Source organism: Equus asinus, chromosome 7, assembly GCF_041296235.1.
Source record: "Equus asinus isolate D_3611 breed Donkey chromosome 7, EquAss-T2T_v2, whole genome shotgun sequence".
Taxonomy (NCBI): domain Eukaryota; kingdom Metazoa; phylum Chordata; class Mammalia; order Perissodactyla; family Equidae; genus Equus; species Equus asinus.
The window spans coordinates 52,721,773-52,738,323 of record NC_091796.1 but is presented as its reverse complement, the minus strand read 5'-3'; the positions used below and the strand labels follow the sequence as shown (position 1 = coordinate 52,738,323).

The window sequence follows — 16,551 nt, the reverse complement described above, 5'->3', positions numbered from 1 at the left end:
TCGGAACAACAGAGGAAGACAGTTTTGGCAGCAGCTTTTGAATAGACTTTGAAGAAAAAAAATTAGAGAGAGGGGAAAAAGGAAACGGGAAAGGGAAGCCTGCTCAGAACTCAGCACGACATTTGGAGTGGGTGGGAGCTTCCTGTCACAGCTTGATGTTTGGAACATCTGGTCGCCTCTTATAATAACGAGACCTTAAAAGCTTGAGCTTTCTCAAGTGACCAGGTTAGAACACGTATGGATGCCACGGCCTAACAGTTATTGCCGGGAAGGAAGAAAAAAATACAGATGGAAAACAAACTCTTCTTTTACATGGAGGGCACTCTCACTAGTTTCCCAATGTAAGTGCTCATATTTGTAAATTGTATATGCGTGCCATGCTTTGGGAACTTATCGGTTTTACATTTAAAGTGTTGTAAATTCTCTTTTAATTCACTGGTCTCAACTAGGGAAATGTAGCTAACAGATTTACAAAGAAAACAGTTGTTTCCAAAGCTAACAATTTTTACTGCTCATGTTTCTGTTGCATTAATTTTTACAAGATTCCGTACCTCGCTTCAGTTACAGTATTGGCCAGCATTTTCCACAACACAATTGCGCCCTCTAGCGTTTCTTAGTATTTAATGATGCCCACTTTAGAGTTGTAAAAAGTGGCTCTTCCAAGGAGCAGGGAAACTAACGTTTGCCACTTTCTTCTCCGAAGGCTGCCCGCTCTATTAGTCAGTGTAAGTGTGGCTTCGTTATGTTAACAAATAACCCTCCCAATCTCCGTGGCTTAAAAAATAAAAGTTTATTTCTCACAGAAGGTCTAATGCAGGCTGGCCAGGCTTGTCTACAAGCAGCATCTGGAGGATCCAGTCTGCCTGTATCTTGTGATCTCTATCATCTTCTCACCTGCCAAAGTCACCAGGACAGGCAAATAGAGAGATGGAGGAGGTACACTGGCTTTTAACTGCTTCATTCTGGAAGCGACTCATGTTACTTCCTCCCGGCCAGGACGAGTCACGTGGCCCCAGCCCGATGGCAAGGGAACCTGGAAGAAGAGAACAAGCACATGGATGTTCTGGAGCACTAACTGCCTCTGTTAAGTCTTCCACAAGAGCAGCTGGGAAGGAACATATCGGACATTCTAGCTTTATTATTTGGGGAAATATTTTTGATTTGAAATTTTCCAGTAGAAGAGTATTCAATCAAAAAGAGAATAACAACAGCAATTTAATATTTATAATTCTTCATTTTTCATTATGACACTCAAAATAAAATATCCCATTTGTATAATGGCAGAAATGTAGGGACAAACTTTTGTATTAGAATTTCTGTTCTGATTGACTTTTTTTTTTTTTGGTGAGGAAGATTGGCCTCAAGCTAACATCTATTGCCTATCTTCCTCTTTTTGCTTGAGGAAGATTGTCATTGAGCTAACATCTGTGCCAATTTTCCTCTATTTTGTACATGGGATGCTGCCACAGCATGGCTTGATGAGTGGTGCATAGGTCTGAACCTGGGATCCAAACCTGCGAACCCTGGGCTACCAAAGCAGAGTGTGCCACCAGACTGGCCCCTGATTGACTATTGTATAAAATAAAATATCCCTTATTTCCCTATTCTTTGAGAGAGCTATCAGCCTCCTCCTGCAACTATTCCTTAGACGTAAGTTTATAATTTTATTTTCAATTCCTTCTTTCCAACTTTAATTTGGATATGTTTGAAAGCTGTTCTTACTAATATTGCATTTTGGAGAAGTATATTGCATTTATTTATGAAATTTGCAAATTTTGTCTATTATTAGGGAAATATATTTAAAGAAACTTTATAGTTATCTATTAAGTATTGAGCTTAATGGCTCTTTTTTTGGATTTTTTTATTGTCGTAAAATATACATAATATAAAATTTACCATTTTAGCTATGTTTAAGTGTATAGTTCAGAAGCATTAAGTACATTCACGTTGTTGGGCAATCATCGCCGCTATCTACCTTCAGAACTTTTCATCTTCCTGAACTAAAACTCTGCCCCCATTAAACACTAGGTCCCCGTTCCCTCCTGCCTCCGGTCTCTAGTAGCCATCATTCTATTTTCTGTCTGTGAATTTGACTATTTTGGTACCTCAGGGAAGTGAATCCTACAATATTTGTCCTTCTGTGTCCGGCTCATTCCCCTTAGTATAACGTTTTCAAGGTTCATCCACGTTGTGGTGTATATCAGAATTTCAGTCCTTTTATTAAAGGCTGAATAATATTCCAATGTATTTTTACACCACATTTGGTTTATCCATTCATAACGGCTCATCTTTGACCACATCATATTAATTTTGTTTAGTCAGTAAATCATTAATGCATATTTTGAGATTCTCTATAATCTATAGCACATCTTGATTAGAGAGACAGCAAAGTTTTCAACCCGCGGTTGTCTGTGTCCTCTTGGTCTATGTATCTGATGTATCTTGCTATTTCTACCTTTCAGTAGGCCTTCCGGCAAAGCTCCGCTTTTCAAAGGAAGTTTTCTTCACTGCACCTAATGGTGCTCTGGAGCTAATCCACCGTAGTATTTGGCCTCCAGTACGACATGTTACATCATTAAGTTTTTCCCTTCTACCTTGATATTTAAGAGACTGACTTTTCGAAGTTATCTTAATTGTGCAGATGCTATAGAGTGATGGGCACTTCATCATTAGCTTCACCACGTTTCCAAAGGTCTTTGTCTAATTCTATTATTATAATTCTATTGCTAAGAATATTATTAACTCTCGTACAATAATAATAGCTACTGGGCACCACTCTACGTTTTTGAAACACACGATACATGGTGATGCTAGTTTTTGAAATACAGGAGGAAAAGCAGAGTAGAAAGAGGGAAGATGGTAAGTCGAGTTTTGCGCATGTTGGGTTTGAGGTGCCTGACGGAAGCAGGTGTCCAGTGGGAAATGTGAATTCGCATCAGAACTCAGGAGCACCAACGGGGCTGGGGGTAGATTTAGAAATCAGTAATATGTAGGGAAGAGCTGAGGATGTGGAACAAATGAGACTTCTAAGGGAGGGAGAGAGTGCAGAGTGTCCACTAGCCCAGCGCCAGAGCTGAGCCTGAGGGGCGAGAGGAGCCAGCCAGGCAGGAAAGCCTGGAGGTGGGGAAATAGTGATGGCGTGGAGCCCGCACGGTCCCTGGTAACCCCTGCTTACTTTCTGCTTGCCCGCATCTGACCGTCTGGGTACCTCAGGTAAGCAGGATCACACATATTTACCTTTTCGGTCGGGCTTCTTAGGAGCAGTGGTTCTTACCCTGGCTGTGCAGCCAGGTCACTTGAGGAGCTTTGAAAAACTACGAACGTCTGGTCCCCAGAGCCAGAGATATGAGTCATAGGGTCAGAGAGAGGAGTCAAACACCCGCTTTGAAGAACCCAAGTGAGAAGCCGGGCTGTGGAAGTGGAAGACCGAGGAGGACAGCTTCACCGAAGCTAAGGGGGCGAGGCCGCAGGGGAGGGGATGGCCAACAGGGAAAAAGGTGCCTCCCAGAGGTTTAGAAGGGAGGGGACTAAGGAGCAGCCCCTGGGGTTGGCACGCTAGGTGTTATCAGAAGCTTCGATGGAGCAGTTTCAGCAGAGGGATAAGGCAACAGTAATTGGTGGAGCAAGCGCCCTTGGACCCTGAGGGAAATTGGGATCAAAATTATGGCTAGAAGGGGGAAGGATTGATTCAAGAATGGGTGGAGAGGCGGCAAATGATGAGCTAGAGCGCATGCAATTGGAGGGCCTGGATGCCTGGTGGCTTGCACTTTCTAAGCGAAGCTGCAGGCACCCTCCGGCGGGGCCGCAGCACTGGGGTGAGAACACGGGCGTTGGAGCCAGACTCTGAGGCTCAACTCCGGCTCTGCCGTCTCCCCGCTGTGATCTCTGTGCCGCAGATTTCTCATCTGTAAAACGGGCATGTTAAACACTGTTCTCTGCCCTGTAGGACAGGTGTGAAGGTGAAAGTGAGTTAGTACAGGTAATGTTCTGAGGGCAGCACCTGGCACGCAGCGGGAACTCCGGTTGGGGTACAGCCATGGGGGCGAGGGCTGGGCCGCCTCCCAAGGGAACGGAAAAGAGCCAAGTGGAGCTGCAAAGGGGTGCTGAGCAGTGTCGGCCCAGCCACGGCTGGAAACCGCTCGTTTACTGTAGCAGAACTAGTATTGTTACTGTTCGATTCCCTTGGCGGAATGCAGCTGCGGGAGGAAGCGAAGGGAGGGCAGCAGCGAGGGAGGAGATTGAGCCCCGGGGTCCAGAGCCGAGAGGGCGCCGCGACGGGGGAAGTGGGTCACCTCTGGCCCGCGCGCGGGGCCCATAACCCGGGAGGTCAGGGAGCTCCTGGGGTGTCTAACTCTGGCCAAGTCCAGGAGGCAGTTTAGAGGCTGTGTAGGAAGTGAAAATGCAGCAGGGGAGCAAGTTATGGTTCGAGAGAGAAATTCTACAGGACGAGCACGTTTGAGGGCTGCTGATTCAGTTCATTCCTCCCCATCAATCATTTTTCAACTCATCCGGCGAGCCTGGTGGTTCTTCAAAGATGCTCAGGGACAATACTTTACAAATCAGAGCGGCTCCATTTTCTTTGTCTAGACCAGAGAGGCGGGAGGGTGTGCAGGGGCGGAAGAGTATATATGCTTTGTCAAATCTCTTTGGAAAAAAGGTGTTTCTGTTGTTGCTTGCTGGCTTGTTTGTTTTGGTTTGGAAACCACTGCCCTTTGGCGGAATGCATTTGGGATTGACAGAGTGGAGACGTGGACTTTGATCCTGCCTTCACCAAAGTTGCCGTATGGTTTGGGCCGGGTCACTCACCTTCTTTGGGCCTCAGTTTACTTAATTGTAAAGCGAGCGGGCTGCACTAGATGATCCTTTCTGCTCCGAGCCGCCTCCTTCGGGTTCGCCGAGGGCTGGGGTTCGGCAGCACCGCCGGGCGGCGCCTGTGGAGGTTTGCGGGCGCCACCTTGTGGTAGAAATGGATGGTGCTGTTACAGGGCTCGGCGAGACTGAAGAGGACCCAGGGATCCAGGCAGCTTTCCACATGGGCTTTCATTTAAGAGAGAAAAATCTCTCCAGGGACAGGAGGTCCTATCCAGGGCAAGGATGCTTTTTTGTTAGAATAAATTGAAAATGAGCTGGACATGGCACAGTAGCCAAACCTCATCATGGCACCCAGAATAACTCATCGACACACGTGAATAATTTATGGCACGCTCGCTCTGTTGGAGAGAGAAGGCCAATGACGTTCGCCAAAACTTATCTGGAATCTGCTTACTTCAATTCGATTTTTCTTTATTGGAACAGTGACCTTGAAAATGGCTCCTCTTCACATTCAGGCCTATCTCACCAGTCTCCCCATCCAGTTGTGAAACTGTGCTGTGTGTGTGCTGTGTGTGTCAGGGCCCTTGTTGAGCTGAGATGAAGTCAGGGTCACTCTACCAAGAGGCACAACAGTCTCTGTTGTCGCTGAAAGATTTTTTAAAATGAATGATTAGTAATATTGGCGAGCCAGGCGGACGATTCAGAAAGGTTATTGGAACAAAAGCTTCTGGGAATGACGTTGGATTATGAGTTTCCTACCCCTGGGCAGAGAGGGCGTCGGCAACAAAGGCTGTCAGGAAACAAACACGATAATATGAAAATAGAGCGGAAGTTGGAGGGAGGTTTTCTGTCACTGTGCTAATCCTTGAACCCTCCAGGAACGAGATCCATGCCTCTAGTTTTGGTCTGCACATACTCACTCACTAGCGTTAACCCCACTTTTTAAACATGTTTCCAGCAAAGCTTCAGACTAAGATTTTACCCTATAAAGAGCTAGCTTTAAGACTTGCTTGGAAGAGCTCCTGTTCCTTTATATTTATGGTCATTGTATTTCCTCTCTGAAGAAATGTGTGGATTAAAAGCGGTAGTGTCCAAAGGCCAGCCTGGTGGTGCAGTGGTTAAGTTCACATGTTCCCCTTCAGTGGCCTGGGTTTGCCGGTTCGGATCCCGGGTGCGGACAGGGCACCGCTTTGGCAAGCCATGCTGTGGTAGTCGTCCCACATATAAAGTAGAGGACGATGGGCACGGATGTTAGCTCAGGGCCAGTCTTCCTCAGCAAAAAGAGGAGGATTCACAGCAGATGTTAGCTCAGGGCTAATCTTCCTCGAGAAAAAAAAAAGCTATAGTATTCAAAATTTATTGTAGGCTGATATCAAACCAATCGCCTACTTTTATAATTCTATAGATCAGTCCTATAATCCTTCCTTACAACTCCTTGCCCCTCAGTCTCAGATCTAACTTCTCAGGCAAGTACACCATGGGAATTGAAAACTCTCTACACCCATCCTTAAAAGTTTACAATGTTTATACTCATTCATATTTCCTTCCATCTCACAACCAAACCCTCCACTCATGTTCTGGATCCTACGACCTGTCATAAGGCAGGAGTCCCCTCTGCGCCAAACATCATCCTCTTCTACATTTCCCACTTCTCCGCCTGAGCACACAGTCACGTGTAAGTGATTTGCATCTTTCAACAAAGAAGCAAACCTGAACCTATTCTCCACTTCTGTGTCTGTCTTGGGGCTCCGCTTCCTGTCCGAGCAGAGCAGGGTATGTTCTCTATCTCCATTCCCACGTCTCATGAGAACTCCTCAAATGATAGTAATAAGGCTTCCAGCTCAACCGCGCTCCTGAAACTCCGCTAAGGTAGAGCTGCCAGATCCAGTGGAGGCTCGTCCTTACCCTCTCTGTGGCATTTCACACCACTGCCAGCCTTCGCCTGTTAACTCTCTCCTCAGCTGGCTTCAGTGACACCACTCTACCAGACTCTTCTCCTTCCTCTTCAGAAATTCCTTCTCAGTTTCTTAAGGCTCATGTGTGTGTGTGTGTGTGTGTGTGCGTGTGTGTTTGTGATGCTTGCCCTTTACTGAGCCTCTGCTCAGTGCCAGGCTCTGTAATGGTTTGCCTACATTGTCTCTTTTAATCCTCAGAATAACTTTATGAGGTGGGTGCATTTGATCCCCATTTTATACAGGATCCCAAGACTCAGGGAGGGTCAATAATTCCCTGAGTAACAGATTGAAACCCAGGGTCACCTGTGTTCAGAAGTTAAGCTCTTACCCTCTGATGTTCTAGTGCCTCCTTTTCAGACTTCTTCAAGTTTGACCCACCAAAGGCTCTGTCCGTACTCTCTGACTTCCCCCGGGGAGTCTCATCCCCACCCTGGGATTCAATGGCTGTTTTTATGCTGATACATGGGAAGTCATGGTCTGCACTGTCTGTCAACATAGATAACTGCTCTGGGCATCTCTAAATCCATGTCCCGATAGCCACCCAATTGCAACTTGTTCAAAGTCTTTTTTTCTAATTGTGGAAGGAACACAACGTGAGATTTACCCTGAACAAATTTTTAAGTGTACGATATGTCAAAGTCTTATCAAAGCCCACAGATACTGGAGGATGGGCACCTTACCAGCCCCACTTCATCCAGCTCTTCCGCTCACCCACGGCCCTCCGGCCACACCAACCTACTTTCTGTTCTTCAAGTGTGTCCAGCTCATTTTTGCTTCAAGGCCGTTGCGTGAGCTGTTCTCTTTTACTGCTGTGCTCTCACCACGGCTTATTTCACAGTCGGCTCCTTCTGATACTTCGTGTCTCAGCTTAATTGCCAGCTCCTCAGAGCAATTTTTCTGACCATCCTATCTATAGAAATCTTCCTCTCTTCAGTTTTCCTTGATCACATAATCCTTTGTGTTTACAAAGGAACAATTTTAGAACACCAAAACAAGCCAAACAAAATCCTAGGGCCAAAGTTTTAGATTTTTCCTTATTCATTCATCTGAAAAGGTAAGTGGTGGTGGTGGCAGGGATAGCCAGGACGACCTTAGTTAACCTCAAGAACATGTAATTTCTCCTGGTCCATATTTCTGGTTAGCCCAATTTGGCCTGCTTTAACATACACATGCCTTTGAGTGCTGTGCATTGATTCAGAACCCTCAGATCTCTGGAACAAATTTGATGACCTCCTGAACCTCATTAGCTTGCTGAATAATTTTAGGAAATAATTTCAGGATGGGCACTAGAGTTGTCCAAGCTTCAACCACAGGAAGGCTGGTGTGGAAAGGCTGCTTTCCTAGGGACCATTTCTCCGGAACACTTGCCTGAACCAAATGGAAACCATCTGGCCAACTGAATTGATTGTCATGAGCTTATAACACCATATATTTTCATGTAGATTTAAAGGGCTAGGTTTTTCAAAAAAAAAGTCAGCACTTTAGTAGTCAGCTATTCTTTACTTATTTCAGTTTGAGGTAGATATTTTAGAACAAATTAAATGTGACCATTTTCCTTTTAAAATCTATTCTGCCCCTGAATGTTGTTGCTTTTCAAAAGTGCATCTGACCATCCTTAACTCAAACAGTAAGATAATGATGATAAAAAGGAAAAAGTAGACATTTTTTTCCAATCCCATGAGTAACTTTCCATCCAAAGTGTTTTTGGCAGAGGTTTCCATTTTAAATAGTCACACATTTTAGGCAACCTGGAAGCAGCCTAGATTACCTGATGTAATAACATTAATAACTATCAGTTATTAAGCACAGAACATATGCCCTGCTAAATGTATGTGCCTAAGCACTTTACATGCACTGTATTTCATTTAATCTCTACATTGTAAGTACAGTGTAGTTATCATTCTTATTTTACAGAAAAAGAAACTAAAGGCCAGAGGAACTAAGTAGGTTGGCCAAGGCCTCCCAGGTGGTAAGTAGCAAGGGGGGATTGGAGTTAAGGTCTACCTGATGCCAGAATACATCCTCTGCATGCTCTTACCTAAGGTCAAACACAAACTTCTTAAGTTCTAGTCCTTTTAAAAACAACATACTATTCTGGAAGATTTGGCTTATAATGAGATGATTTGGGATAAGTTGTCAGGGATAACACAGTTTTCAGATTTAGATGACTATTACCCACGGCCAGGCCTATCCAAGACCTGTTTAGAAACACAGCCTTTTTGTTCTCTTTGGAGTCCTTCTATTCCTTTGGTTGTCCCTCTGCATTTGGTAGATTCCAGGGTACTTTTCAGCTTGAATTCAGAAAACTCATCAACTTAAAAGTACCAATCAATTAAAACAAAATAGAATACAAAGCCCACCGAAAGAGTTCTCTAATAGCCAGAATTGTTTCAATTCTAGTTTGTACTAGTCTGGACTCCTCAGTTATCATGACAGATAACCAACCAAATCAGCATACAGAAAAACGATGACTTAAGGCTCATGTAGGTGGGAAGAATTCTGGGCTGACTCCCAGAATTAAAGGTATCGCTGCAGGAAGTGGGGGTTTGAGCCCTGGAACTGGGGTGCAATGCCACAAGGCCTCTCCTCATTGATGTCTGTCTTCCATTTCTGCTTGGTTCTGTCTTTAGATAGGCTCTCTCCACAGGATGAGAAAGGGGGTCACCAGAAGCTTCAGTTGCACTTTCAGCTTAACAACCCCAGGGACAGATCCTGACATGCCTCATGCAGTCTCCTTCCCATCAGTGTGTGCAGGTGCAAAGGTTAGCCAGGCTTGTGGAACATGCTGTCCCTGGGGCCAGGGCTGGGGCTGAGCACAGTTACCTGACAAAGGAGAATGGAGCAAAATATGCTGGGCAGCCAAAAGCAGGAGTGACCTCAGCTCATTGTATGCCTATGTGTACACTCCATTCCTAGCTAAATTGCTGATCAGATATAATTCCTTCAGAATGGAATCTAAGGATGGTCTACCTTTGTACCAGTCAGATGAGATTACACGATGCTACAATATAAACAACTCCAAGATCTCGGTGGCTCACAACATTAAAGATTTATTTCTCCTTCATGTTATATGTTGATGAGGTTCAGCTCTATGTCTCGTTCTATTCTGTTTCACTGCCGACTGGATGTACCGCCATGTGTTTCTGACATGTGCCACCCAGAGTTAGGGTAATAATCCACCAGTTAAGGGCTCGGCTCTTCACAAGACTGTCCTTACTTCAGACCCTGGACACACTTCAGGGGTCCTGAGGTGACTTACACTTTTGACTGGCTATAAATTCAGGGTTTTTCACAACTTCCTCAGGTTTGATAATTTGTTAGAATGACTCACAGAACACAAAAAAGTGCTATACTTATCATTACAGCTCTCCTAAGAGTACACAGAGGGTGGGATCTGGGAGGGAATGCAAAGCCCTCCCTTGTGGAGTCAGTTCTTATCACTCTCCAGGAAAGCTCCACAGAGCTTCAGTGTCCAGAGTTTTTCTTGGGGTTTCATTCTGTAGTCATGATTGATTAAATCTTCCATATGTGATTCAACTCGATCTCCACACCTCCCCTGCTCCCCAGAGGTCAGGCTGGCCCAAAGTTCCAACCCTCTAATCACATGGCTGACCTTTCTGGTAACCACACCCCATCCTGAGGTTATCTAGGGACCCACCACAGCCATGGCATTAGCATAACAAAGACACTGTTGTTACTCAGGAAATTTCAAGTGTTTTAGAAGCTCCTTGCCAGGAACCTTGAACGAAAACCAGACAAATTCTTTATTCACCACACCTTCATTCTAGGACTGAGGCTGAAAGAAGACCTGCCTTCTGGGACAGCAAGAAAGAAAGAACAAAAGAGAGAAAGGACAACAGTGGAAACTCCTATTGACTCTTGATGCTTTGGTTTGAAATTGGAGTAATTTACGTCTATCAAGTTTCTTTGGCTCCCATAAGTCATGTGGCTGAGTCAGGCATCACTGAGGTGGGGAGATATTATCCTCCCAGAGTGAGGGGCAGCAAATATTTTGAACAGACAATACAGTATAGCATAACTTCCTTTATGGAAAGGTAAATCTCTATCACTGAATTGAAATTTTGTTGGTTTGATAAATCTTTTCAAAACTCTGCCAGTTTTCTGAGGGTAGGAAAGCAGAACTTATACTAAGGGCCTACAATATGACAATTGCTTTAAATATACTGTGTTATATAATTATACTGATTATATAAGGTGTATATTATTATAACCATTTTACCGATATAGTAACTGAGTCTCAAAGGTAACTTATGACATAATTATTGATTGCATCAGATGCAAATCCAGATCTGTTAGACTCTAAAACCTCTTTCTCAGAGCTTGTTAGATGAAGAATCTCAGGCCACCCCACCCCCCTCCACCTCCTGAGTCAGAATCTGCATTTTAACAAGGTTCCCAGGTGATTAGTATGCACATTAATATTTGGAATTAGATTAGATAGAGATTTCGGAAGCTATCTGAGTTTTTTTCACCCTTCCCTACACCCCAAACCTGTTAAAATAACCTAGGAAACAACATGTTTAGTTGCTAACACATCAATACTTCACAAACATGGTCTCATTTAAGCCTCATAACAACCCCATAGTGTCAGTACTATCATCCCCGCTTTACAGGTAAGGAAACTGTCTTGGGGAGATCAGAGTGCTAATGTAGGAATTGGAAAAGATAGAAATAATTCCTCTCAGGTGAAATTTATGTTCAAAATGGTATAAAATATTGTTCTTTTAACTTTCAACTAATATTTAATAATCAAATAAAGTTGATAATGGTGATGTGGATTAAGGCTGCCCCAGCTAGAGAAGTCCAAGGTGACCTGGCCTACATGCCAAACTATATGACCTGGTGGATTTTCATGGTATGAATTAGGGCTGCTCCAGGGAGAGAAGCCCAGGTCATCCTCACCTACATGCCGATCTATATGACCAGATTCGTATCTAAAGTTGTGGGACCACCCAATGGCCAGATCCCACCTGCAGTGATACCATTTTAACTTTTTTACATGTTCTTTCCTTTGTCTTGTAAAGAGATGACTCACATACCTATGCCTTAAATTTAGCCTTACTCCCCACCCATGTTTGCAGCAGTAGCGGGGGCAGCAGCAGCTCCTCCTGCCGGTGGGTCCTGTCCCCATGCTATTCCACACTATTCTCTAAACAAAAGAGCACTACTGCCAGATCTTGAGAGTCCAAGAAATCTTTCTTTCAACTCCTCTGCTCACCGACTCCGCATCAGTGGTGTTAATAAAGAATATAGTAGCTAATTATTTGTCGACTGCTCACAATTTGCTTAGCACTATACTAAGCGCTTTACATTATCTAAATATGTAAAAGTTATGTAAATGGAGTTTATTCTCTCTGACCATAACATGTAGAAAGACAAACATCAGGAAAGCATTTGGCTTGTTTTATCATAAACGAACGGCTTGAAAAAGGAATACCTGTTGATTAACGATTGTCAGCAAGACCATCTGACCGTCAGCCGGGGATTCTCAGTCTGTGTGGGTACCCTTCAAGGGACATTTGGAACCAAAGAGGGGTCCTTTCTGGCTGTCACAATGAGAGGGCAGGTACAACTGGCATTTAGTGTCTTGGGATCAGAGACTCCAAATTCTGCCAAGTATGGGATCCCAGCACAACCAAATATCATCCTTCCCCAACAGAGAATGTTGCCACAATTTTTGTATTTATAAAACAAGTTTCAACCTTGAAGAGAACAATACTACTTCTCGCTTCAGAGACTTCCACCGCAGCTCACACAGGAGAGAAAGGGACAGACTCTCTCTTGGGAAGAGGAGAAACTAGTCTGATGAGAATATTCCCAGAAGCAGGTTTTACCAGGCGGTGAAGTTACCGTGCCTAAATTCGGCAGCCCCCTTCACTTGCTACTGTAGGGCAGGTTGGCCTGAGTTCCTGCCGGACCCACAGGCTAAGTGACAAAAGTCCCCTAGGAAGGGGGCCCAGGCCAGGGGAAAGTGACAGACCTTTACACGGTATTTTGTCATTTGCTCTGGCCTCATTGTTTTGGAGTGGCCCTTCCCTGCGCGGCAGAAGTTCCACCCGCCCTTGGATTTGCAGGTGAAACGGCCAGTATGTATGAGGAAAGCAGTCGGAAGCTCCTCTCCACCCTCTGGTCTAAGCCTTTCTCCAGTTCAGCTTTTATCAGAATTTATGTTCAGGGCTTGCTCAGCTGTCGACAAGGAGCCGCTGTCTTTCCTTCTCACTGTGCCTACTCATCATTCAGTCTGCAGAAAGGAGCTGGAGAGAGGGGGTCTGAAGAGAAGGGGGCTGAAGGAGGGAGCTGGAGAGGGGCTGCTGAATCCTAAGTGTGTTCCACGGCAGCAGTAACTGCCATCTATGGAGTGCTTACCCTGTGCTGAGCACTTTATTTACATTATTTTCTTTCCTCCTCAAAACAACTCTGAGAGATGGGTATTATCCTTTCCAAAGACAGAGAAGCAGAAACTAGGAGACGTAACTTGTGCAGGTCTACTTGATTAGTAGAGTTGGAACTAAAATAGTTTTCTGAATGCCAGAGACTACGCATTAAACATTTTAAAAGACAGCGCAGTTTCTTCCACATTTTGTGATGCAGATTTATCAACAAAGCACTGTTTTGTGAGTTTATGGGTAGATCAAAAGCTGTTTTTTGAGAAAAAATAATGTGGCTCTGGTAGCTTCCCTGAGAGAGTAGGATGTTCCATCTCTGGCAGGAATATAAATCACGTTCCTAAATTTTCCCAACACTTTCAACCGTGCCATCTGCATGTCTGAGATCGAAAACATATGTATTTTCCTCCACTCAACAACACAGAAGACTGGCATTTTAGTCATTTGTCACTACGAATTGATTGCAGTTCAGCATTTGCCGGAAGTTTGCTCATAATAAGTGATGAGAGAGAGAGAGAGAGAGAGAGAGAGAGAGAGGGGAAGAATGTGAAAAAAGATTCGTGGGGATTATATTTCTCTCTTCTTCCAGGGTCTCTAAATTGTTTGGCTGTATTATATCAGATGATCAGAAAATAATGTTCTTGACCATATACATATATGTATGTGTGTGTGATCATAGTTCCCTTAGAAATATTGTTATAAAAGGAATAAAACAAGACTGCTAAACTAATCTGGCATTTTGCTGATTTCTAGGGCTGCTTCAATTGAACTTGCAGGAATGACAGGTGTCCCTTTCTTTCCTCACTGTTTAGGGGCTGTCTCATAAAATTGGATGTTTGATGGATGAAGACTTTCTTTTCAGATAGAGAAGGCGGGTTCTTCAGTCAAGGTATACCAATATGGGGCTTTCCTCCTCATTAGAGTGATTATCCGCTCCATTATTCAATGTGCTCATATAAGCCTCCCTGTGAGAATTCCTGCTGGAGTCCGTTCACCTCAGTGGAGGGATGTATGTACCTTACTCTTTCTGGAACAGAGACCTCTTACTAGACAGACGTCTTTGCTTCATTGTTTTGGTTACGAGAAAACTCATGGCCGAATGAGTGCTCAATTGCACTGCTTAATTCTTTCCAGACGCTAAGTACACGTATTGTTCTTTAAAATATTACATTTAAAATTTTCATTATCACCTTGTGTTTTAATATTTTCTAAGTTATCTAAAACACCCCCTCACACTTTATCTTTTTGGCAATAGGCATAGAATTGCTCGACGGATTACTTGCTAACTGCCAATGGTGAAAATTCCTTTAGAAAATGAGAGATCTTTCACCACCCCACCACACTGATCGATTTAAAAATTTACTAATAGTAGGATAATCAGACTTGGTGTGCCTCCTGATATATGCAATAGGATGTACATATTACCACTTGTCAAAGGGTTAACCCGAGTGTAATCAAATCTTCAGGTCTTACTTGCAGTTCCTGGAAATACAGGGGCTACAGAAACAAGTTAAACAACATCATAAAGAAACAAAGTCAGATTTAGAATGTGGGAGATTGTAAAATACAACTGGCTAGGCTTCTTAAAAAACTAAATTTCATGAAAGTATTTGGGGAGCTGGAGTCTTTTCTGGATTAAAAGAGATGGGAGGATGTACAGAAACTAGATGAACAGTCATTACCAGTGGGCGTGTAAAATAGGGCAGACACTTTGGAAAACAGTTAAGAAGTGAAATGTAAATTTACTACGTGATCCAGTAATTCCACTCCTAGGTATCCACCCAAGAGAAAATATATACTGACACAAGGACTTGTATATGAATGTTCATAGCAACATTATTTACAATGGCCTCAAAATGGAAACAATCCAAATGTCCCTCAACTGGTGAATGGATAAACAAAATGTCATCTGTCCATACAATGGAATATTGCTGAGCCATAAAAGGGAACAAATTATTATTGATATGTGCTACAACAGGGATGAACCTCAAAAACATTATGCTAAGTAAAAAGCCAGATGCAAGAGATCACATATTGTGTGATTCCATTGATATGAAATGTCTCGAAAAGGCAAATCTATAGAGACGGTAAGTAGATTAGCGGTTGTCAGGGGCTGAGGGTCGAGAGATTTACTACAAATGGTCATGAGGGATCTTTTTGGGGTGAAAAAAATGTTCTAAAACTGGATTATGGTGATATTTACACAACCTTGTATATTGATTAAAAATCATTGATTCGTGCACTTAAAATGATTGAATTTTATAGTATGTAAATTACATGTCAATAAAACTGATTAAAAAAATATGGCAGAAGTGATATTGTGTGAGCATACACGTCAAGAGGCCATGAAGCTTTCACGTTCTCCCTCCTGAAACCTGCTCTGAAACTGTCGTAGGGGAGAACCGAGTGCCCAGCCAACAGCCAGCACCAACCACTGCACCTGGGACTGAGTCCATCTTGCCGTTCCAGCTCTGTTGACCTCCCAGGGGACTGCAGCCACAGGATTGAGCCCAGGTGAGCCCAGCAGAGGAAAAGCCCAGCTGATCCACGAATCATGAGGCGTAATCAATTGTTTTACAATACTAAAATTTATATGTAATCAAATAAAAATATATGTTGGTGAAGTGATATCGCAAAAGGTTAACAATTGTATTTAAATGGTGGATATATGATTATTGTGCTGTTTCTATTTTCTGTGTGTTTGAAAAATTTAAAATGAAAAGTTAAAATAGGCGCATATGAGAAATCATACCTGAAAGGGAAGTAGGCATTTGGGGTGGCTATAAATCCTTCCCTAAGTTTGTGTCTGCGCTTCCACCCACATGATTCGTGGACATTTGAGATAGGTCTTGAGTGAGTAGCTGCTAAAGGAGGAACAGATAGGATTCTAATCAGAGGAAGGAGCAGATGCAGAGAGGTGGACACAGGGCAGGGCTTGGTTCATTTGGGGCTTACTCACTTATTTATTCAACAAAATTATTAACATCTACTGTGTGCTTGGCACTGATAAAGGTACTGGGATTCAGCAGTGAACAAATCTGACAAAATTCCTGCCCAATTGGAGCTTACGTTCTGGGAAAGGAAGAAAAATAACAATAAATAAACAAGTAAATCGTGTATATGGAATATCAGATAATCAGGAGTGGATCTAGGCTTTGTGAGGCCTGGAGCTTATACAAATTTGGAACATCCATTAAGAAAATAGAAACAAAATTATCTTTCTTGGTGAATTTCACAAAAGCACATGACCGTGTGAATATAATACTAGGGGAAGGGGCCCATACAAGTGAAGGGTTCTGATTCTGGTGTTTTTTGGTAAATCTGCTCAAGTGTTTTCATTTGGATTTCTACAGAAGAAGAAGCAGGATTTGAGTGTA

At 43.4% G+C, this 16,551-nt stretch overlaps 2 long non-coding RNA genes across 2 annotated transcripts in view; both read left to right on the top strand.

The window, feature by feature from the left end:
* The window catches only part of LOC139045672 (uncharacterized), a 129,756-nt gene extending 113,847 nt beyond the window's left edge, over nt 1-15,909 (top strand). The window contains exons 2-3 of the long non-coding RNA XR_011504512.1: nt 13,987-14,063; nt 15,570-15,909. This is a non-coding gene — a long non-coding RNA (uncharacterized lncRNA). The remainder of the gene's footprint in view (nt 1-13,986; nt 14,064-15,569) is intronic.
* Nucleotides 212-10,692, top strand: LOC139045673 (uncharacterized). Its single transcript, XR_011504513.1, has 3 exons — nt 212-341; nt 8,682-8,736; nt 10,556-10,692. It is a non-coding gene; the product is annotated as an uncharacterized lncRNA (long non-coding RNA).
* Nucleotides 15,910-16,551: the final 642 nt, after the last annotated feature.